Here is a 24,115-nt window from a genome sequence, read left to right on the forward strand (position 1 = left end):
CGGTGGGGTTTTTTTGTTTTTTTCTTTTTGGTGATTTACTGTGCTCACACATTGACATTATAATTATAAAATACAATCACTAAACAAAGATTATGCTTCAAGAGTCAGTTCAGCCAAATTACTCAAAAAAAATCAACTAATTTCCCGTTTTACTCTGGATAATCCGACCATATGGCCAGAAAAAGGAGGTTGATATTAGACAATTCTGCCAAACTTCATCCAATGGCAACATTTTCAGTAGGTTTGAGTAAAAATAAACCCTACATCTGATTCCCTGGGGGATACATTTGTGGTTGTTTTCAATGGAATCGTGCAAATAAAAACATATAAAATGCTCAAAATTATGAGCAATATTGAGTTATTTTACTCTGCAAGCAACAGATTCTCAATGGAGTGTCATAAAGTGTGGGAGAAAATGTTCGTTCAACTTTAAAAATACCTGAAGGAAAAGTTAAAGGCGCAGTACACCACTTTAACAAGTCACTTTACCAGTCAGTAAATCAGTTGTATAATGTCTTCTGTGGCCCTGGAGGAGATTTGTCTTTTCTTTATTACTGCAATAAACATACAGAAATGACATACAGCTAGATACGTATATGGCCACATTGGAATTATAAGGTTCTATCTGTGTTCTATGACATTTTTACGGCAGTCATTTATTGTTTTAGGATGAATTATCTCTTTTCTTATTCAAAAAAGCAGTGCAGGTCAAGTATAAAGGTCAATGAAAGGAATTTTACTGGTGGTCTCATGAAGGACAGCAGTACAAATGCCAGGCAAGTTCAGTCTTTTTTAAATTGTTTCAGATCTTGATAGGTTTATTTTCACTGTTAGCCACCTAACGCTAGCTTCCTAAAGTTAGTCTGGCAACGACCTATCCTAACATTAACCATTCAAGGTCAATACTTAACCTTAAAGGGATAGTTGTGGTGTTTTTAAGTGGGGTTGTGTGAGGTACTTATCCATAGTGGGTGTATTACTTACAGTAGATGACGGTCGGCGTGCCTCCAGCATCGAGAAACAGACAGGAGTACCGACACCGGAGCAAAGCAATGTGCTGCTGTGGACGGAGACGGCAGCAACATGTATTTTAGCCACCTAAAACAAAGCCTCCCTTTAAAACGGTATCCATTTAAGAGTACACTATATTTAGAATATTTTTCGACGGTGAACTGAACTGAAAGTGGAACATACAGTATCTATACTGTTTTTGTCATCTGAGCCTGCTGGCTTTGGAGAGAGCGTAGATAAGTTTCACTTTCAGTTCAGTTCCCTGTCGGAAAGGAGAAGGAAAGGGCTGTCTGACGGCAGGATAAAACGGTGAAAATATTGTAAATATAGCGTACACTTACACAAATATTGATTTTTTTTTAGGTGAGCCTTTCTTTTAGGTGGCTAAATACGTTTTTCTGCCGTCACCGTCCACAGCACTGTATTGCTTTGCTCTGGTGTCTTTACTCCTGTCTGTTTCTCCAAACTGGGAGCACACCGACCGTCATCTACTCTAAGTAACACACCTACTAGGAATAAGTACCTCATACAACCCCACTTCAAAACACCCCAAACTATCCCTTTAACTATTCAAGGTTAATGCCTGACCTTAAGCATCTCGCAAGAGTTTCCCAAATTATGAGTTACGTGTATGAATTGTTCGGTTCATTTGAATTAAGTTATGAGGCCGATTGTGTATTTTTTTCATGTAGAGTTAGGCTCCCCGTTTATTGTCACACTAGAAATCAAGGCCTATGGAAGGAGGCTGGGACACAGGCGGGTGGACATGGGTCTTGAGGTACAAGGTCTAATACTGACTATAACTATAACTGAAGCTGCGGTCGTGCGTTGCTATTGGCTCAATTTCGGCGAGTGCTGACCAGATTTTACTGCGCAGGTGTTGTACCTCAAAGATATGACCCGTGACCCAGCCTCCTTCTCAGTTGGCGTGGATGAAGTGCAGATTGTGGCTGTCGGTCAGTTTAGGGAATGGCGAGTAGACACGTTAAAGTCCAGTTAGAGGATCCACCAGCATCGTTTGGCTCTGCTGTATGGGAGCATTACGGATTTAGTGTTACCATAAAAATGACGTAAAAAAGTGGTGGATAAAACGGCGACTGTGTGAGCACTGTGCAACACGTCTGGTTTATGCTAGCAGCAACACTTCAGGTAGGAAAGAGCAACTCCTCCCCGCAGCATTTAAACAACCTCTACATGCAGATTCAGACAGGGTTAAAAACATAATTAAAGCATCGGGGAGGTTTATAGTGAAAGATATGCAGCCTGATGCAGTCGTGGAGGACGCTGGACTTTAGCATATGATTAACGTATTCCTCCAAATACTGCACTTTGTGAGTGGAAAAACTAATCTTTCAATTCAGAGCTGATAATCAGGGAATTGCGACATATGTTATACTGTTTTTGTTTTTTTTTTAGTATAGTTCTGGTTGAGCTTATGCTTCAATTTATGTTGATGGCTTTAGTCTATAATTACATCATATTTATATGAATATAACAAAGCTGCATTTTTTGTTTGCACTAATTACTGTAGAAGACCTACAGTATTCTTTCGATTAAGATTTGACAATGAAGAAGTGTTTATGTTCCTTATGTAAGCCATACTTTTGTTAAGGCAAACATTTGTTAACTTATTTTTGCCAAATAAGTGAAAAGCATGTTGAAATCAGAACATGACCTCCTCGCTGTAACATAAATGTACCGAACCGAACCGAAAACTGTGACCCCCAACCGAATCGTGAATTTTGTGAACCGTTCCACCCCTATACTAATCTACCCAATAGTATGCAAAATATCAAAAATTGGCTCCACACTGACAACAAACTACACCATTAAAGAGTTCAGACATGTATTTGTTAATGATAAAAACAGAAAAAAATTTAATAATCTATGATAATACTCTATGAAAGTACTTCACATAGTGTGGTGGAAGACGTACCAGCATATCAGCAGTCACACACACATTCATACACTGATGGCAGAGGCTGCCATGCGAGGTGCCAACCTGCCCATCAGGATCTAAACTAAATACTCATTCACACAGCCTTCAGGAGCAATTTGGGGTTCAGTATCTTGCCCAAGGACACTTCGACATGCGGACTGGAGGAGCCAGGAATTGAACCGGGATCTTCCGCTTAGTGGACGACCCGCTGAAACCACAGCCGCCCCTCACTCAACTCACGATTAAAGAAGACAGGGTGCTGGATCCTTAATGTAAATAATAGAACTAGTATTACCTCCTCGTGGTTGCACACCTCCACCAACCAGTCAAGTGTCAGTTTACATCTACGTCTGTCCAAAATGTCATCACGTCGTCATTTTATCCTGTTAGACATTTGTGTGAAATTGTCATAATTAGCAGATGAATTCTTAAGTTATGGCCAAAAACGTGTTTTGTGAGGTCACAGTGACCATTGACCTTTGGCCTTTCGACCACCAAGATCGAATCAGTTCATCCTTGAGTCCAAGTGGACGTTTGTGCCAAATTTGAACGTGTTCCTGAGACCCGAAAACATAAAGCCTCCTCATTATGTTTTTAAAAAAGGAACTAGGAGAGCACTCCCAATTTGACTTTTTCATATTGCCACACAGACCTTTTCAGGCAAGACGCCCTTCTTCAGCATATGTTCTGGCAATTTCAAAATCAATATACACAGGTGGGGTTAATTATAGATGGCCGCAACCAGCACAACAAATACATCCCGACAGCCACAACCATTCACAGTCACATGATGTAAATTCTATATAGAATAGATAGGAGAAAACAAGAAAAAACAAATGTGTGAGTGAGGGAATCAAGGAAGTGTATCCGATACTTGTGTTCACAGATTTTCCCAACATAATACAAATGACATGGGCATTTTACCAGGTAGACCACAAACTCAGTGTTACATGTGATTCTGCCCCTGACCTTGATGTCAACACCAGACTTCGGATTGGTGAATTGATTATCCTGTCGTCTCACGGCATGAGGGTCGCAGGTTCAAACCCGGCTTTGGGGCCTTCTGTGTGTAGTTTGCATGTTCTCCCTGTGTTAGGGTTCTCCGGTTTCCTCCCACAGTCCAAAGACATGCAGGTTAATTGTTGACTCTGATTTGCCTGTAGGTGTGAATGTGGGCATAATGGTTGTCTGTCTCTATGGCCCTGTTCAGACCTGGTATTAACATGCGTCCTCAGTGATCCGATCACAAGTGGACAACTCTAAGTACAGGTGTGAACGCACTCAAGACGCAATGAGGACGCATTGACATCAGATCTTTCGGACCACATTCAGAGGTGGTCTGGGCCACATGTGGCCACATTCTTTTAGCAGTGTGTAGTGAATGCGTCCTGGGCCACATTAAAGCTTCAGTAGGCAGTATATTTTTGACATCATTGGGCAAAAATTCCATAATAACCTTTCAGCATATTGTAATTCAAGTGATCTGAGATCACTCTGTTTTCAGGCTATAGAAAATCTAGCCTGTGACGGGAGACTTTGACCAATCACAGGTCATTTCATTGAGAGAGCGTTCCAATTGGCTGTGCTCCAGTCGTGTGACCAGAACTTGGCGTTCCTTCACCAGATTTCACAATGGCGGCGGCGTCACAAACTTTCTCATTTTACAGCTAAACCGTGCACTACAAGATGATTCTGAAAACATTTGAGGAGAGAAATAGGCATTTCCGTAACATAATATTGATTCATATTTGATCTGCGCTGCCTAGTTTGACAGTTTGATCAGAGTTTGCGAGTGATTGACAGTCGGCTCTCATATACAGCAGCTGGATAGCAGACCTCAGATCAGCTCTTACTGTTTGTTTTCCTCCGGTATGTGAAATCTTGAAGATGCCGTTAGGAGCACCGGAGGACACTGGAGGACACCGGAAGACACAGAGGCACATGAGTTTTTTTTCAGGTTACCTGTTTCATGTACTACTGTCAGGATATAGCGACCGCTTTATAAAAATAACTTTTTTGAATCATATTTGCTCCAATCTCGCCTACTGCACATCCTTGATTCCCTCATTCCCACTGGGATGAATGAGGAGTGTTTCCCATATCCACTCACTACCTGTTGCGTGGACTTATAGATATAGGACTATAAGTGGATACAACTGCAAGACTCTGAGACGAGGTATCCTTATAGACTTAGGTTTGAGTAAATCCACATTGAGATGGTTGTCCAGTAATAGTGATAAGTATGTATAGTATATGTTTGTGTGGGTGAGGATGTAAAAAGCATGAAATTGGATTTCTTGAAGAAAGGAGTATTACGTATCATGTTGAAATATGTGTATCGTATTCAGACCCTCTACTACTACTACTACTAACTATTAATTATAATGTCTTTCACCTCAACTGTAACAAAATTCCTAGTTTTATTAAAAATAAATGTCTGTATATCTCATCAAAAAGTACTTATTCTGACTTACAGTAGTGAAATCATAAGTGAAATCATTATGCAACACTTTGAAATGAATTTATTACCTCCACCAAAGCCGAGGGCCTACGTAGGAGGTTATGTTTCCACCGGCGTTAGTTTGTTGGTTTGTTTGTCTGTCTGTTAGCAGGATAGCTCCAAAAGTCCGCGATGGATTTGAATGACATTTTTTGGAGGGGTGGGGTGTGGCACAATGAACAATCCATTAGATTTTGGTGGCGATCTGGATCATGATCCGGCTTTGATCCGGCTCTACAACTTTGAGAGAAACGCTCCATTAGAAACTTTAGACAACCTAATCTTTTAAATATATATTATTGACATCTTGACAAAGATACAATTCTACTGTTAGTCCATCACTTCCTAAGGATTTCCTTATTTTCATCAAATGTATGGCTTCAGTAATTTCAGAACTCAAAAGCCCACTATCACAGTTCCATCTGTCCATAAATATTACAATCAATACATTTAAAGGTCACATATGCTCATTTTCAGGTCCATGCATGTATTTTAATTTTCTACTACAACATGTTTACATTACATTACTTTAAGCCCCCCCTCCCGAAAAGGTCAGCTCTATGGTGGCATTAGCCAACATTAGCTAGCGTTAACATTAGCCAGCTGTCAAATAGCAACACGGCAGGTGGCGGTGGTCTCTTCTTCAACATGGTGGATGAAACCTTCAATCCAGTTGCTGTATCCCTTCGTTTGGATTATTTCGGGGATCTCTACAGACGTATCTGCCCACGTTAGATTGTTTAAACACTTAGCTTAACGTTTGGACCACTTCACCAAAGCCAGCTGTCCGACTACTTTCCATGTTTGCGTTCAAACCCGTGCATGATGTAAATCATACCCTCGTGGGGACACACTCATGTGATTGGCTGAAAAGGAGGGAGGCATCTGATTGGCTACAGATAATTCCCTGTTCGTGGATCGGTGCACGTCAGGGGAGTCTCATAAAACCCACACACAAATGCAGTGAAGTTCATACATGATACGCAGTTTGTAAATGCAAGTTCAACAGTTTGTATATAAATGTAACAATATCCAAATGTGTTTTTGATGAAACTTGCAAATACTTTTAAATACATATATGTGTGGATTTCTATTACATGTATTTGGAACGAGAAATATTTGTGTGTGCATCAGAAATATATTTGTGAACCTTGTTTTTTTATGTGGATTTTGTTTTTTTTTACATTTATATACAACGATAACTTTTTTTGTGGAGAGAGTCATTTATATATAAATCACAAAATACATTTGTGAATCCTTCTGTGTGCATTTGTGAATATTGAGACTGATCTGACCCCATACAGCTCTGATAGGTCAGCGTTTCCGGGTCTGTGTTAAGGACATGGATATAAAATAAAATGTGGATAGGGTGCCGCCACTCAGCCTTGCTTCCAATTCTTTCCAGTGGCCACTCGCGGTATTGCAGCAAAAAATCCCCCTGTGGCCCAAAAAGCATTTTCCACCTAGACCACCATTATAAAAGAGACGTCTGTAAAACTGTTGACAGGAAACCTCCAACTGCAAACAATGTGGATTATGACTCTTGTTTTTGATCCTTAGAGGTTTTATATTTGCAGAGAGAAGCGATTTTAAGGGGAACACCACCTAAATTAAGAATTCCAATATGTTATTTCTATGGCCTAGGAGAGTTCAATAACATTTGTGAACATGAGCTACTCTCTCTCTCTCAAAGCCAGAAACCAGAGAAGTAGGTCTCAAACTTGTGATGTCGTATGGTATAAAGTCTGCAGCTGCTCCACAGACAATGAATGGGAGACTGATTTTGTTTGCCTTTTTTTATACCCAAATGTGAAACAGAAAATGTTCCCATATGCGCAGAACATTCCCCTGGGTGCTCTCTGTGTCGTCTAGAACATCTCTCCCTGTACGCTGTCTATGGAGCAGCTCCACACTTATACCCTACGACATCACAAGTTTGAGTTTTAGCGCTCTAGTTTAGGGATTTGGGAGAGAGTTGTTCATGTTTACTAATATTTTTTTTGGACTGTCTTAGACCATAGTGTATGAATTTTGACATAGTTCCCCTTTAAAGGTCCCATATCGTGCTCATTTTCAGGTTCATACTTGTATTTTGTGTTTCTACTAGAACATGTTTACATGCTGTAATGTTAAAACAAAAACTTTATTTTCCTCATACTGTCTGCTTGAATATACCTCTGTCTGAAACAGTCCGTTTTAGTGCATCGGAACGGAACGGAATTGCAATGGAATTGCGTTGCTAGGCAACAGCTTGGGTCCATGCTTACTTCCTGTCAGCTGATACTATTTACATACACTGCCACAGGAAATAAACTGGGACACATTTAGAATGTTTACGTTTAAAACCGTGTAATGGTCTAAATATTGTATATTTGTGACATCACAAATGGACAGAAATCCTAACGGCTTGTTTCAAACGAACAATTTCTGAATACGGGCTGTGTGTATTTCTCCATATATTGAGTGTTTTGATAGTTTAACAGTATTCATAAAGCACTTAAACCTGCTTTATAATATAAAAGACGTGAAAATATTTCCATGTCTTTTTACAATATGGGACCTTTAAGATCAAGATAATATAGCATCCCTCCATTGAAATCTCAAGACTCCATACATACTGTGTATAAGACTCCATAAATTGAATGCATCAAACTTAAATTGAGTGATAAAATCAAAGGAAAATAAAGCAAAACTAAAAATAAATTGCTATCTAAAATAGCAGAGACTATGAAAAGCACATTCATCAGTTAACCTAAACTACAGGTAGCCTTCCATTTAAAATGTATCCCAGAACTGAACCTGAAATTTTAACTGTTGGTCAACACCTCTGTGGGTCAAGTCAGAGTACCTTTTGTTAAACCTTGGAGACAGTTTCTCTATTTTTGTTTTGTTTGTGAGGAGAGACGCTAACTCCTAACTCGCTGACGTCCCTAAACAGTCTTAGAATTACATTAACTGGGTATCACTGTAAAGCTGAGACTCTTGTGGATCCAATGAGCCCAACTGTATTCATGTGTGATGATGTTAGTCCCCATAGGAGCCATTTCAATGTAGTGAGAGCATTTTTTTTAAACTTGACCTCCCTGTATAAAATGACCTGTGGTGACCTCTAGGATAATCACAGCCTCATGAAACTTTACAGACCCAAACTACATACCTAGAGCATTCAGAGGATGGATGGCTAGAATGACAATAAGGGGGTTTCTGAGCAGTTTCCAGAACAGATGTGCTCGCCATTCAATCGCCGAAAAATGCGATTCTTGCAGAAATCTGCAAATGTCAAAAGTTGTTTGATACCAAATCACACCATGGCTGTTTCTATGGTGTTCCTCAAGGTCTTGGTGTATTAATGTGGTATTTTGGAGGGATTATTGATCATTTTTATCAATTCTCAAATGGTAAAAAAATTGTAAATTTAGCACCAAATCTGTGTAACAAATGGTATCAACCCAAAAATTGCTGCAACAACTTATGAGACATAATAGAGCATGGAGATGACCATCACATACTTCTATCATAATGTTCTAAGCCCTTGTATACTTTCACTATTTATTTATTTATTTATTTATTTATTTATTTATTTATTTATTTATTTATTTATTTATTTATTTATTTATTTATTTATAATTTATGACTAGAACAACTTGACACACAGTGCTGAGCTGCATCTCAAATTAATCTTCAGGTTCCCAGCTTTCAGATGATGTACACCTCTTCTATGTGACATCTACTGCTGACTATCCACCCCTTGAACATCCCCTGTCCCCTACCCCTCTAAAAAAAGAGGTCAGAATGGAAAGGGGTGGTATCAGCAGGGACCCACCGTAGACAGCAGGGAAACCAATGTGTACTGAGGACCATAAAGATTGAGCAACAAACCAAGCCAAGGCCAGATTCTCTTTTTTTTCCCAACCCGACATTCGGTGAGTTTGATTCCTTTTTGGAGATTTTTTTGCAATGCAATGCAATGCTTTTTCCAGGTTTATATGTGTGGGAGGGCATTGAACCTTTTTTCGTTGGATTACTTGGTTGCATTAAGGAAGACTGTTTTTGAGGTGACAAATCTTGTGGACAATCCAGTGGACATTCTTCCAGGAAAATTTCCTGTGCTCTTATTTGGGGCAGGGTTGTTTAAGCTAACATTTAAGATTCCTCTCACGAGGGATTTAAAGACAACCCAAGTTATTTCCAGTTCCTCTCTTAACCAGGTCTTAGTAGCACAGTAGCGCTTGAACTTTATTTGTAACTAGGCTGAAGCTGTTTGTTATATTCTTCCCGTCAATGTGTCTGGTCTACTAAAACCGGCATGCTTTCTCTGCTTTCTGGCTGCTTCTACCCAGGCTCGGACTGCTAATCTGGCAATTCTAGAAAATGGCAGATGGGCCGGCCCACCTCGTGGGCTGCAAGGCCACCACCTGCAATGTGGGAAAAAACTGTAATTACCGCCTCGTGGTTGTATGCCTCCGCTAACCACTCAAGTTGCAGTTTACATCCATGTCTGTCCAAAATGTCATCACGTCATCATTTTATCCTGTTAGACATTTGTGTGAAATCGTCATAATTAGCATAAGAATTCTTGAGTTATGGCCAAAAACATGTTTTGTGAGATCTTTGTGAGATCTTTAACCTTTAACCACCAAAATCAAATCAGTTCATCCTTGAGTCCAAGTGGACGTTTGTGGCAAATTTGAAGAGTCTCCCTGCAGGGGATCATGAGATATCACGTTCATGAGAATGGGAGGGACGTGAGGTCACAGTGACTTTGACCTTGTCTTTTGACCTTTGACCACTAAAATCGAATCAGTTCATCGATGTGTTCAAGCGGATGTTTGTGCCAAATTTGATGAAATCCCCTCCAGGCGTTCCTGAGGTATCGCATTCACAAGTATGGTCCGTACGGACAGACGGACGCACGGACAACCTAAAAACATGCCTCTGGCCACGGCTGTCGCTGGTGACGAGGTATAATAAAGTGAAACGGTGGAGCAGAAAAGATTATAGAGAAAAATAAAAAAATATTGAGGCTGATGCTGCAAAATGTTTAAAGATGACACATTTATTATAATACCAATAACGCTGTTACCATCGATGATGCCAGTGCCACGCAAAAAGCTGCTAGCTGCAGCAGTGATAATTAGCAGAAGCACTGCTAATGCTGTACCACAAAACAAGACCGGCAAGGCGAGCATGAGTCACAGTTCATCACGTTCACGATGACTGAGTCAATCAGATTTCAACAAAAACTGGGATCAGTCTAAATTGGGAGGGCCCGCTCGTACCCCCCCCCCCACAATATTAGACTTGCCCAGTCTGACAGGCAGCACTCCGCTCCCTGCTCTAAGGACCAGGCTGGCCCACCCCATAGCCGAGGACCATACAGTAACTTCTGACATCAGATGCTGAAAAATAACAACTCTATGATCACCGGCCGGTTCGGCCTGGAATGGATCAGCGGGAGTCTCCCCCTTAAACTCCCCCATTTTAAAGCATTATGAAACAAAAATCCGAGATAATTTGAGTAGTGTTACACGAAAGGTTCAACTGTTATGTTTAGCATTACAAGGCCGAAGTAAGGGTTTAATCAGCAGCAACTGGACTTGGTTTAGATTCTTGAAGACGTTTCACTTCTCATCCAAGAAGCTTCTTCAGTTCTGGCTGCTGATTTAACCCTTACTTGGATACCATGACCTGGATGACTGAGAACCTTCACAAACATTACAAGGCCTACTACTCACATGCTTCTTGATCAGGATAAAACAACTAATAAACAGTTTAAGTCTGTGTGTGTTGTAATATTCATTTTTAAATGATGAAAAGATACCTAACTCTAATGAGTCTTACAGCCCAGTACTACTTGAAAATTCCTGTGCCTTAATAAAAAGCATCCCAATATTCCAGACCTCTTCCCAAGCAATATTTGGAGCTTGGATTTACACATGGGCAAGGGCACATGATGACCACACCATTACCCACATCTGACATGGGTCCAGACCTTGTCCAACTTCAGATCAGGACATTAAAACCTAAACAATGGTGTTATTATTTTAAAAAAAGGTATTTATATTTATATATATTTATATATATTGGGCGGGACATTTTGACCATATTTGAATTTTGAGGGGATGTGTGTCCATCCGTCCCCCCAGTATAAAGCCTTGGGTGACTTTATTTCTAGTAATTATACTGTTGAGTATTCCTGGACTGAAACTCCTGCTGAGATGCAGCTGAGTGTATGTCTTAGTTCCTGTGCTGTTGGCGGTGATTGTGTGCAGGCCTATGTGTGCTGTTGCCAGGGCTGAATTTTGTTCCCAGTCTAACCCTGACTTTCCCACCACTGGCTGCGGTCGAAAAGTCAAAAAAATGATCTTTTCCTAACCACTTTTCCTCGACCTCGATGGAAAACGTCATGAGGTCAAGGAAAGCTGAGAAGAAGAATTCATAAGGACTTAGGAAAAGACAACTGTGGTGTTGAGAGAATCAGACTGCACTTTCACTATAGGCTCCGCAATTATGATGCGACAACGGCGGATGTTAGTGACGTGAGTCTGCCGTGGTGAAACTACAATGTTCCGAAGACGGACTACAAAGGGCGCTATTTCCCCCCATGGGTTGTTAAATAGCTCCTTCAGTGACAGGCTGCTTCACCCGCGGTGTCTGAAAGAGAGATACCACAGGTCCTCCTGCTGCTGGAACACTTTACATCAACAGATAATAAAGGTAGGGATGCTAATTTTGAAAAATGTCAACCGATAACCGACCCTCTTTAACCGATTATTAACCGTTAACCGACAAGATCAGTGCCTCGCATGCAGCGGTGCGCCAGCTACAGTGTATGAGCACAACAGACAACTGAGTCCCCAGCTCACGGTATGGGAGCATATGCTGCGTTCACTGTCTCCATTTCACCGTACGGGAGCGTATGCTGCGTTCACTGTCTCTAATTCACCGTCTGGGAGCGTTAACTTAGCAGGCAGCCACTTTCCCAGCCGACTTCCTGTATCTGTAACGCCGCTAAAGACGGGCTCTTAAGGGTGGACCAGCTATTCTCCTGAAACTGACGAGACCTTTCTTTTAACCGTTTTAACCGATAGTGTTAATCGGTTAAAATGCTTAATGTCGGTTAAACGGTTAATCATTTACATCCCTAAATAAAGGATTACCTGACTTAATGTGGACAACCGGTGAAAAATATCACTTCATTACCAAGGTTGGAATTGAAATATGCAAAGGAATAACCTACAGGCTACCACAACAAGTTTATATGATAAATATTGGGTTATCTTTTGATTTATTGTGAAGGAGTTGAACCATTCAATGTATATTTCATCCTACTCCTTTTCGGACGTAATATTTATTTATGTTGATTATTTGTTTGCCTTATGTTTACTGTTCTTTTTATTTGTTATTGTTTTATTTGTTACTTTTCAGAAATAAATAACTAGAAATAAAGTGAAACGAAATGGTTTTCACTGTCCGCTCATATTCATCAACATGAATCCCAATTAGTATATGACTGTTTGAAAATATTATGCAAGATAAGCACATCGTTCGTTTTCATGAACGGCCGAATGGTGCGTCGCTTTAAAAGTTGCGGCCGCAAGGAATTGTGGGGCGGCGTTATCTCCTTTCCTTTGGTAAAGGATGGTCCAGTGTATCCTATGCTAAAGGAGATAATAAAGGAAGCAGTGTAGCACCTTTCCTTAGCATCTAGAGAGAATTCAAACAGCTCTTATTATGGCTGCTACTTATACCCCTTTCACACCAATGACCAGGGTTGGACCACTGTTAACCTACCCTGGTCCAACCCTCCTTTTATCAATTCAACCCAGGCCAGTCAACCCGGGTGAGAGAGGAGATGATAGTGGCATCATCAATGTGTGCAAAAACATAAAATTAAGGGTTAACCCTTTCAGACACACAGTCGACCCTGGTTCATTCCTGGTTGAATCCTGGGTGTGAAAGGGGGTGTCGGATACATCCGGGTCGTTTCACTCCGTTAGGAACCGTCCTATAAGCAAAAAAATGACTTTTCCAACCGCAGCTCTGCATGGTCAAACTGCATTATCACAGAGCACACCACCTGCGGTGCACAACTCCAGTCGACAACGTGGAACAACTTTTTTTGTTCTGGAGCTCACTGTATCAACCGCACCGGTCGGCCGTCATCTTGGAGGAGAAAAGAACCCTGATGATGTCATATTGGTGCCATCCTGGTTATCTCGGCTTGGGCTTGGAGAGAGGAGACCATGGATCTGACGATAAACATTATCCAATTGCATTATGGGAAGTGTAACACACACACACACACATGCACACACCACCACCACCACCAGTCATGGGTCAGTCATAACAAACTTCCAGCCACACACTGTTCAGATCTACACTAAATCACAAAATAAACTCAAAATACAAATGTGTCCAGCTTTAACGTTGCTTAAGGAAAAGGGGGAGGGAGGGATGATTATAATATGTTGATTGGTGAATAAAACATGATTAACTATAGGCCTGTACTCTTTCACGTGCCATGGAGCACACACACACACAGAGACTGAAGAACAGCTGACAGAGCAGCAGGGGTGGAACCACCACGACAAGCAGCAAAACACACAAGAGACACCTGGTAGGAAAGGAGAAGAAGAAAAAAAGACTTGAAAAAGAAAAGAAATCACATCACTGCACAAATGAGAACGAACGAGGGTTGCGTCACTGAGAGACGCTGACGTCATTGTGTTTGTTAATAATACGCAGCTCGATGCGGCTGATCAGCTTCTAGTCTCCCAAAGGCCCCGCTACACCACCATCACCACCATCTCCATCACCACCACCACCGTGCACACAAAGAGCTGGCTCCTCCAGCTCCATCCAGCTCACACCGTCAGCCCCGATCCCTCCGCAGTCTCCTCCGGCCTCGAGTGGAGCGGAGGAGACTGCGGATGCTGCTGCTGCTGCTGCTGCCATCACCCAACAGCCTCCATCATCCATCACAAGCACACAGACCTGCTACACACACACACACATTCCCTGCACCCATGCACGCATCCTCCTCGTCCGGCCCTTTTCTTTCCTCGCAGCATCCCTTACCTCTCTGATGATAATTCACTTGGGGCATTAATCCATGATCGTGCGCGCTGTTGTTGTCGCTGCCTCTCGATCCCGTTTATCTTCCCAACGTTGCGGCGCAGAGAGAGAGAGGTGAAATAAATAAATAGTGATGGAGAAGGCAGCAGCCGTGCCCGTGATGTTCCTATCGGGAGGCGGAAGATGCGCCTACCGAGCCCATAGAGACTGAAGAAGAAGAAGAGCACCCCGGGGTCTACAACCAGCAGCAGTCAACCGACCGACCGACCGACCGACCGCAGAGAGCAGGGAGGACCGATGCTCAGCCTCCTCTGCGAAGACAAGCGAATCGAAGCGGAATATCCTCTCTGTTGTGTTTCCGATCGCCTAGTCCTCCTCCACAACAGAGTGGCCCTCTCTGTCTCCGGATTTCTCCTACACACACACACACACGTACACGCGCGCGCGCGCGCAGAACGGAGCGGAGCGGAGCAGCTCTGTCTCATTTAAAGAGATAGGAGAGGAGAGGAGAGAGGAGAGAGGAGATAGGAGAGAGGAGAGGAGAGGAGAGAGGATGGGGCAGCTGGAGCAGCACTGTGCACAGAGCCGCTCTGTCTGCTTCTTATGTAACCTGAGCAGCAGCAGCTCCTGATTGTCTGCAGCCCAGCACACACACACACACACACACACACACACACACACACACACAACTACCTGCTGTACCTGCGTGCATGTGTGTGTGCGTGTGTTTGTCTGTGCAACTGTGTGATGGAGGGGTGGGGGGGATGCTCTTATTAGGGGTTAAATGTATAGGGCCACTCTTCTGAACACTGAGATAATTGCTGCATTGACTGTTTTTATTTTATGCAAGGATCACAATGTATTATAATTTCCATATTGTAATACATTATAATATTTTTATAATGCGTTACACTCATATACACTATATGCATTATGTACAGGTTACGATACGATACGATACGATACGGTACGATACGATACGATACGATACGATACGATACGATACGGTACAATACGATGCGATACGGTACAATACGATACGATACGGTACGATACGATACGATATGGTACGATGCGGTACGGTACGATACGGTACGGTACGGTACGGTACGGTACAATACGATACGATGCGATGCGATACGGTACAATGCGATATGATACGATACGGTACGGTACGGTACGGTACGGTACGATACAATACGATACGATACAATACACTTTATTGTTCCCTTGGGGACATTTGTCTTGGACTGCACACCATCAGCTGCTTCCAGAGCAGTATCAATAATTAGAAACATTAAAAACAAACAACAATCCAAATGTAAACAGAAAAACACATAACAATGTAAACCACAAACATATTGCACATTACCCATGAACCCCGACGGTACATTATCCCGCTTATTAAAGAGCTACTTAATAAAGAAATTAATAATTTGACACAAAATATTGATTTAAAAAAGGTTTTTAAAAATTATTTTATTCCACCCCAAAAAATAAAATCTGCTCACAACCAAAGAATGCTGTAATTGACCAATAAGAATTGAGTATACAACAAAGCTGTGTAATAAAATAATATGACATAATATAAGTAGGCTATGCATTAGCATAGCAGTCGTGGTGCCAGTTTGCCTCCTGGGCACTGCCGAGGTGCCCTGGAGCAAGGCACCGACCCCCTAAAACTGCTCCCCACCCCGAGCGCTGTATTTTAGCTGCCCACTGCTAACATGGGTTAAATGCAGTAGCTAAATTTCACTGTGTGCTGTGCTGTGCTGTGCTGTGCTGTGCTGTGCTGTGCTGTGTACAATGTTTGACAATAAAACTGTATTTACATTTACATTATAATGCGTTATAGACATGTGCTGGCAAAAAAAAAATGTCAGTGAGAGACCAGCAATTATGAAGGAATATGATACTTTACCTTAAAAATCATTATAAAATACTTTATAATGTGTTATGATTATTGTTTTAAAACAATATAAATATTTATGAGTGCTTGTAACTATGATTATGCAGTGCTATAAGCAGTTTATAAAACATAGGTATCATTATAATGTGTTATAGACATGGGCATCAAAGAAAGTGTTACTAAAATGTAAACTTAAAATTGGGCATTGAAAATTGTTAGCTTAGCATTTAGCTTTCAGTCATTCAACTTTTTAAAACCACGTTTTTTGTCAATCGTCATTATGATCATGAATATTGGTCGAAATATCTTTTTTTTTTCTTGGACCATTTGCATTTAACAATCTTCACAAATGTACAAGTATGGAAAAATGCATTGTACTATGAGTACCCGGATGATGTACTCATGACGGTCAAAAAGTTGAGTGCACAACACTGGAAGGGAAGGTAGTAAAGAAGTAAAAGTAAAATCATGTTCATAATTTTTCAGTTTTGATACAATTGTCAAGTGAGCAAACAAGCCGGCAGATATTTTGTCGGGCAACAATTGCAGTCAAATGTTGGCGGTAACGCTCCGTCCGGTTGCAATTTACCATTAAAAAGAAGAAGGGGTCAAATGTTGATGATGTTGATTACCAGTGTTCCAGCCCTCTAATTGATCTGCTCCACAGTAGGGATGAATCTTGGTTGAAAATAAAAATGTTTAGTTTATTTTTGTGGCTTATTGTTGAAAATATATGGCTAAATGCAGTGGTGTAGTACAAAATTCTGGACCCTGTACATATGGATTCTCTATGGGCCTCTCCCCGGATCCCAGACAAAAACTTCACAAAACGACACCGTACATTGACTACAACCATACTACAGTACATTGACTACAACCACACTACAGTACATTGACTTCAACCACACTACAGTACATTGATTACAACCACACTACAGTACTTTGACTACAACCACACTACAGTACATTGATTACAACCACACTGCAGTACATTGACTTCAACTACACTACAGTACATTGACTTTAACCACACTACAGTACATTGACTTCAACTACACTACAGTACATTGACTTCAACTACACTACAGTACATTGACTTCAACCATACTACAGTATGTTGACTTCAACCATACTATAGTACATTGACTTCAACCATACTACAGTAAATTGACTTCAACCATACTACAGTACTTTGACTACAACCACACTAACAGTACATTGATTACAACCACACTGCAGTACATTGATTTCAACTACACTACAGTACATTGACTTTAACCACACTACAGTACATTGACTTCAACTACACTACAGTACATTGACTTCAACTACACTACAGTACATTGACTTCAACCATACTACAGTATGTTGACTTCAACCATACTACAGTAAATTGACTTCAACCATACTATAGTACATTGACTCCAACCACACTACAGTACAATGTCTTCAACTACACTACAGTGCATTGACTTCAACTACGCTACAGTACATTGACTTCAACTACACTACAGTACATTGACTTCAACTACACTACAGTACATTGACTTCAGCTACACTACAGTACATTGACTACAACCACACTACAGTACATTGACTACAACCACAATACAGTACATTGACTACAACCACACTACAGTACATTGACTACAACCACACTACAGTACATTGACTACAACCACACTACAGTACATTGACTACAACCACACTAAAGTACATTGACTACAACCACACTACAGTACATTGACTACAACTACACTACAGTACATTGACTACAAACACACTTACACTTTTTGGCCAGGGCCTGTTCATTCCCAGGCCAAAAAAAGTGATTTTTTGTATTGATCTGCCCATCAATTAGCTCAATATTTTTCTTCATTGAACTGCTCACAACGCATGCCCACTCTAAGGCCATAACCTGTGATATGAGGTCACAAGTAGACGTTGATTCATTTTAAAGGGTAGTCTGGGAATCACTGCCGTAAACCTCCTTCCGGGGGTCTGCCCTCTTATGGGCATCACCTCGATAAGGAAGTGACGGTATGGCTGACTGCCTCTCCTCCTCTGTTTGTTCTATATCTTCCAGGCGAGCATAGCGCAGCCGCCTCTGACTCTCTCTCTCCCCCCATTTCTTTCTTTGTGTGTGTGTGTGTGTCTCTCTCTCTCTCTCTGAGTCCAAAGAAGCAGGGAGCTGGAGAGCTTTCTATTTATAGAATCCTACCCGCCTGTTCAGCCTCCCACCCCCTTCGGCACAAAGAGATACACCCACAGACACACACAAAGCATCCGCGGACAGCATGCACGCAAGCACAACACGCAGGGCATTGCAATATAATGTACGAAGCACACACACACACTCACACACATACTGAAATTTAAAGTGAATTCATGCATTTACCTTGTGAAAACAGAAACACAGTATGCACACGTGAACAAATGCAGGCGTAAAAATGTCAAGTGCAAAGCAAAGCCTAATAAAAACCCAGAAACACCCACCATAGTGCACATACTATAGCATTAATAATGCAGGGATTCCTAGTGGAGAAAGAGGAACACTCCCTGTAATGGATAGAGGGGGAGGGGGCTTCCACTCCTTTGCAGCTTCTACAATGTAGCATGACAATTAACCCATCCTTTTCTTTATTATTCTTTATGCCCTGTGTGTGTGTGTGTGTGTGTGTGTGTGTGTGCGTGCGTGTGTAGTAATAATAACAATCTGTCCCTCATCCATTTAGCCTACCACTCTCAGACACATCCACCACACATAAACTCTAAGGCCCTGTTTACACCTGGCATTAATGAACGTATCCTCATACAACAATTTGTATGATATCTCACGAAAAGTTATTTTGTTATTTTTCATGCTCTATATGGGATTTAGAGTATTCATATAGCAGCAACTATTGTCTGTGTAAAGATATAGAGGAGTAATGTCTACCTGAGTAGAGAATGAAGTCTCTCTCCCTCTGTGTGTGTTGGAATCAGAGCTTCTCTGTGCTTTGTTGACATAGCCAGGTCGGCCGCTCGCTTTTTTCATATAACTGCAATAAAACACGTTTTGCAAGGTAAAGGGGCTGATCACACCGAGACATGACCCAGGCAGCCAATCAAATCAAGCAAGAGGCGGGCTTTAATACTTGACCACTTCCCTCCTGTTTTGATGCCAGTAGATGCAAGCCCCCAGGAAGAGCGCCGGTCGTTGATGCCAATTTTCATAGTGGCCAAACGGCGGTACTACAACTTCCGTGTCGGTCACCTATTAGTATTTTTCCCACAGACTTACATTGGGAAAGAGACGTCTGTAACTCAGCGGATCATTTTTTTTTTAGGTGAATCAACTTCCCAGTACAAACACTAATAATCCTTATTTAAATCATTAGGTCTTAAAAGTTGTAAAACGCACTAATAGCTGAATCCAGAGTTATTTTCCTTCCTCCGTTCATGTGAATGAGAGGGAGACTGAGTTAACAAGCCATGACGACAGCGTGACGTTGTGACCCCGTGACCGAGCGGACGCTACTGCGCCTGCTTCATGGGCCCAATGGATACGGAAGATCGCCGGATGATCCGGGTACTTTTCCACTCGGAAGTCGAGCCATTTTGGCATCATGCACCACTGAGCAACTCTCATAGGAATGAACGGGGCCCCGCCTCCAACGCTGTATCCAGTTCTCTTAATACATCCATCGGTAGATGTAGTGGGGCTAGTTAGCTAGCAAGCTGTTGGACTGTGAGAGAGCTGTGGAGTATATGAGAGGGAAGGGGGAATTCATATCTCATGTCAGGATAGTTTCATGTAGGCTACAGCACCGCTGTTTTAGCCGACGCGCTTTTGAAGTGGCTGCGCCTGTAGTGTCACGTCTCGGTGTGATCAGCCCCTAAGAAGGCATCTCCTCCATTCACTCCCATTCATAAAATTCACCCTGTGCACTGTGTTGCCTATAGCCGTCTTATGAAGCACGGTGCGTGGTGGCTTCCCATACAGGAGGGGCTTTGAGTTTGACCGTGACCTGACCTATCAACAAACAATTTTTTCATACCTTATATGTTTATATTATGTTAAGATTATATGTCAACAGTTCACTGTACAATGATTTTATTTTTTATTTATATTGCAGGAATGATTGAATTTGTGTTGTATGAGTTACAATATCTCAGTCTCAAGATCACAAGAACTTCATCCATCCCAGCGCAGGAAGCACGTGATCACATTGTTTGTATACATGACATGAGCGATATTTTAAAAATAACTCAATCATAACTCAATACAATATTAGCTCATAATCCTATAGAGCATTTGAATCTCCCCGGCTGTAAATATCCTCGGCTGTTAAAGAGATGTTGAATAGTTTCAGGAGGTTTCATCCTGATAACACGTAGGCTACCTGTTCTTTTGGAATGTCCTCAGTTATGTGTGAATGCGTACTGTATGCATTAGTGAGTGTGCTGGCGCTTATGGGGTGTTGCTCTGAGACGGGTGTGTGCAAGGTTGTGGTGGGGGGGGGGTCATCACAGTATACCCACTACGATAAACTGAGGCTGTTATCACCTGACTGTAATGTTCCACAGACATTTTTGAAAATATGCCATTGTTTGGATTTTAAGAATTCTAAAGATCATATTCAAAACTACGTGAAGATGAATGAATGAACACCAAACACACAAACAGACAAACACATGTGTGCTCATATGAGAGCACGCACTGCAGTGAAGATGACTCAGCCACTAGCGTTGCCATGGAAACACTGCCTCTTTGCAATCAGTCTCTTAGTAACTGTGCGGTTGCTGAGGCAGGGACCTGAGTGTAGGTGTGTGCGTGTGTGTGTGTGTGTTTGTGCGTGCGTGCGTGCGTGCGTGCGTGCGTGCGTGCGTGCATGTGTATTACGACACTCAGCAATTGATGTAACTGGTTAGTTCATTGTGTGAATAGTAAAATTAGAGCAATTATGAACAGATAATATTTCAAATGCACTTTGCATGACTTTATTGGTTGTTTATTTATTATATATTATGAACAATAGGAAGATAGGACTCTGGAGAGAGAGGGAATTCATGGAAAACCTTTGAGAGCAAAGACACAAACCTGTGTTCAACCTGTCAGAGCCACTTCTCCTGATTCACCAGTTATTTTTTGACGGACACACTGTCATCCAACACAACACAGAGTAAGCGCCAGCGGCTTTCATTTACATCCACTGTACCATCATGTCATCATCATCATGTTACAGCAGGGGTCAGCAGCACTAAAGGAATTCACCAAAGTGCTCCTTGCTTTTCTCAGATGAATCTGGTTTATTGTTTTGTTTGTGTAAATTCATGGGGGGTTCTACAGAGAACCCTTCCATTGTGTAATGGTTTGACCCCGGTGCGGCGCAACCCACAACAATCATGGTTCACAATCACTATTTTGGAGGGTTGTGGCTGGGAGGATCTTTTAACACCCATGCTTTCAACAATCCTTGAAGAACCCTTTCTTCAGAAAAGGGTTGAGAGAGGGGCTCTCATTCTACACAACAATTCTACAATTTCATTTAGCGGACGCTTTTGTCCAAAGCGACGTACATCTGAGAGTTCGTACAACAACAAGCAAGGATCTAGATAGGAGGGAACAACGTGAGTAAGTGCCGACAACGGCCTCAAGTCCGATCGGTGCTGACAGCCAGCGCACAGAGGCAATGCACAGGGTGGATAGAAGCAGATTTTTTTTTTTTTTTTGTCATCATCATCATCATTAACAACATCGACAACGTCATCAATATCATCATCAATATGAATATCCTAATCAACATCAACATCATCATCAATATCATCATCAATATGAATATCCTAATCAACATCAACATCATCATCAATATCATCATCATCATCATCAATAGCATCAATGTCATTATAGTCACCGAGCAAGCAATAGTTAAAGGTACTGTTTGTATCTTATTACATGTAGAAATCATTGTGGGTCGGTGTCCCATGCGCGCTCTCATGTGGCTACGCTGTTCAGACTCAGACTCCAACACAAACTACACGGAAGCACCAAAACTGCAAAGTTCTATCTAGTGAGTCTGTTAAACAGTGTTAACTCTTCCTGCTCCAGCCCCCCGACTGCAGCCAGAAGACACAGGGGAGACCGTAGCTTCGGTCCCATGTTTTTAAGAGTATTTTTACTTGACAAATCTCCTTTTAAGATACATTTTGAACAGATAAAAAATTTGTGATTAATTTGCGATTAACTATTTTAATCGATTGATCGTCCTACTTTTGATACTTGAGTACAGTAAATATCTAAGACTTTTTTTTTAGTCAAGTTATATTCTAATAGGTGACTTTAACTTCTACTAAAGTCATTTAATGGTTAGATACTTTTACTAAAGTGTGGCTTTCAGGTACTTCATCCACCACTGGCTTTCTGCCGCAAAAAGAATAAATGCTCAAGCTATTATGTTTCAAATTTGATCTTACTGCTGTGATATCATGTAAGACAAATGACCAAAAGGGGAATGAATCATAAAATGGGTGTCACGTGGGTAACCATTCTTCTTTTCCTAGAGGCATCTATATAAAAATATTTAGCATTGGTGATTAATAACCAAACACTAAAAGGACCAGTGTGTAACAATTAGGGGGATCTATTGGCAGAAATGGAATATTATATTAATGAATATGTTTTAATAAGTGTATAATCACCTGAAATTAAGAATCGTTCAGTTTTCGTTACCTTAGAATGAGCCGTTCATATCTACAAACTCTGTTAACTTTTCCTGCTTGGGCCGGAATCAATGACGTTACTCGCTGCCGCTCTCTCTCTCTCTCGCTTCACCATTCACTTCCCACACACACACACGCTGTACACACCGGCTCCGCTCCAAAAGACCTACGCTACTCCTACAACAACAGCTCTAGAGAGGGCCATTTGCGTTTCCGCGTCAGCCACCGTAGCTCTCCTATACGCTTGGCACACGGGAGAAGCTTCTGTTGACTGCAGTCTACAACCTCACCACTAGATGCCGCCAGATCCCACTAGACCTTTAAGGAAGAACTGAAACTGAGTCATCGACTTTAAATCAAATTAAATTTCAAACAGCAGCAGTTGAATATGAGAAGAACAGAAAACTGATTTGTGCAATATGAAAATGGCAGACAATTTAAACCAACCCTCCCTCTCCCTCATGCTCCGTCCTCTTTGTCCCTCCTGCTGTCCCCCCCAACCCCCGTCACCACCACCACTCTCCTGCCCAGCATTCAATGCGTTGTTGTTGTTGTTTTCTGTGCCATTCACTGTGCTATGCTACCCAAGCAAAGCTACAGGCAGGGAGGCAGCAGCTAACAGGCCCAGCTAACCCACCCACAGCAGGCTTCTCCTCCACACAGAGCCCTGTGTGTTTGGATGCATTGACGTCATGGCTGACGCACGGCAGCCTGGAGTGGCCGGCTCCATCAAAGGCCTGTATGCTCAGGCTTGAACAGAGGTATTATTAGCCAGCAGAGGGAGAGAGATACACGGAGAGAATGGGAGGCGAGGGGAGGGATGGAGATGGAGGGGGTTCTGGTGGGGGGGGGGGGGGGGGGGGGGGAGTTTTGTGTGAACAGCAGAATAACATGCTGTCACTGTTTGCTCTCTGAGAGTCACAGGATAATAAGTGCTTACTTTAGATAGGACTCCGGTGCAGAGGATGCAGGTAGT

The 24,115-nt window shown here is 41.8% G+C and overlaps 1 protein-coding gene across 1 annotated transcript in view; it reads right to left on the reverse strand.

Annotated features, from left to right (window-relative positions):
- fbxl16 (F-box and leucine-rich repeat protein 16) overlaps positions 1-14,943 on the reverse strand; it is a 47,126-nt gene extending 32,183 nt beyond the window's left edge. The window contains exon 1 of the mRNA XM_037793085.1: positions 14,532-14,943. The gene's annotated coding sequence lies outside the window, so the exon portion shown is untranslated. The remainder of the gene's footprint in view (positions 1-14,531) is intronic.
- Positions 14,944-24,115: the final 9,172 nt, after the last annotated feature.

This window comes from Sebastes umbrosus, chromosome 14 (genome assembly GCF_015220745.1).
Source record: "Sebastes umbrosus isolate fSebUmb1 chromosome 14, fSebUmb1.pri, whole genome shotgun sequence".
NCBI lineage: Eukaryota > Metazoa > Chordata > Actinopteri > Perciformes > Sebastidae > Sebastes > Sebastes umbrosus.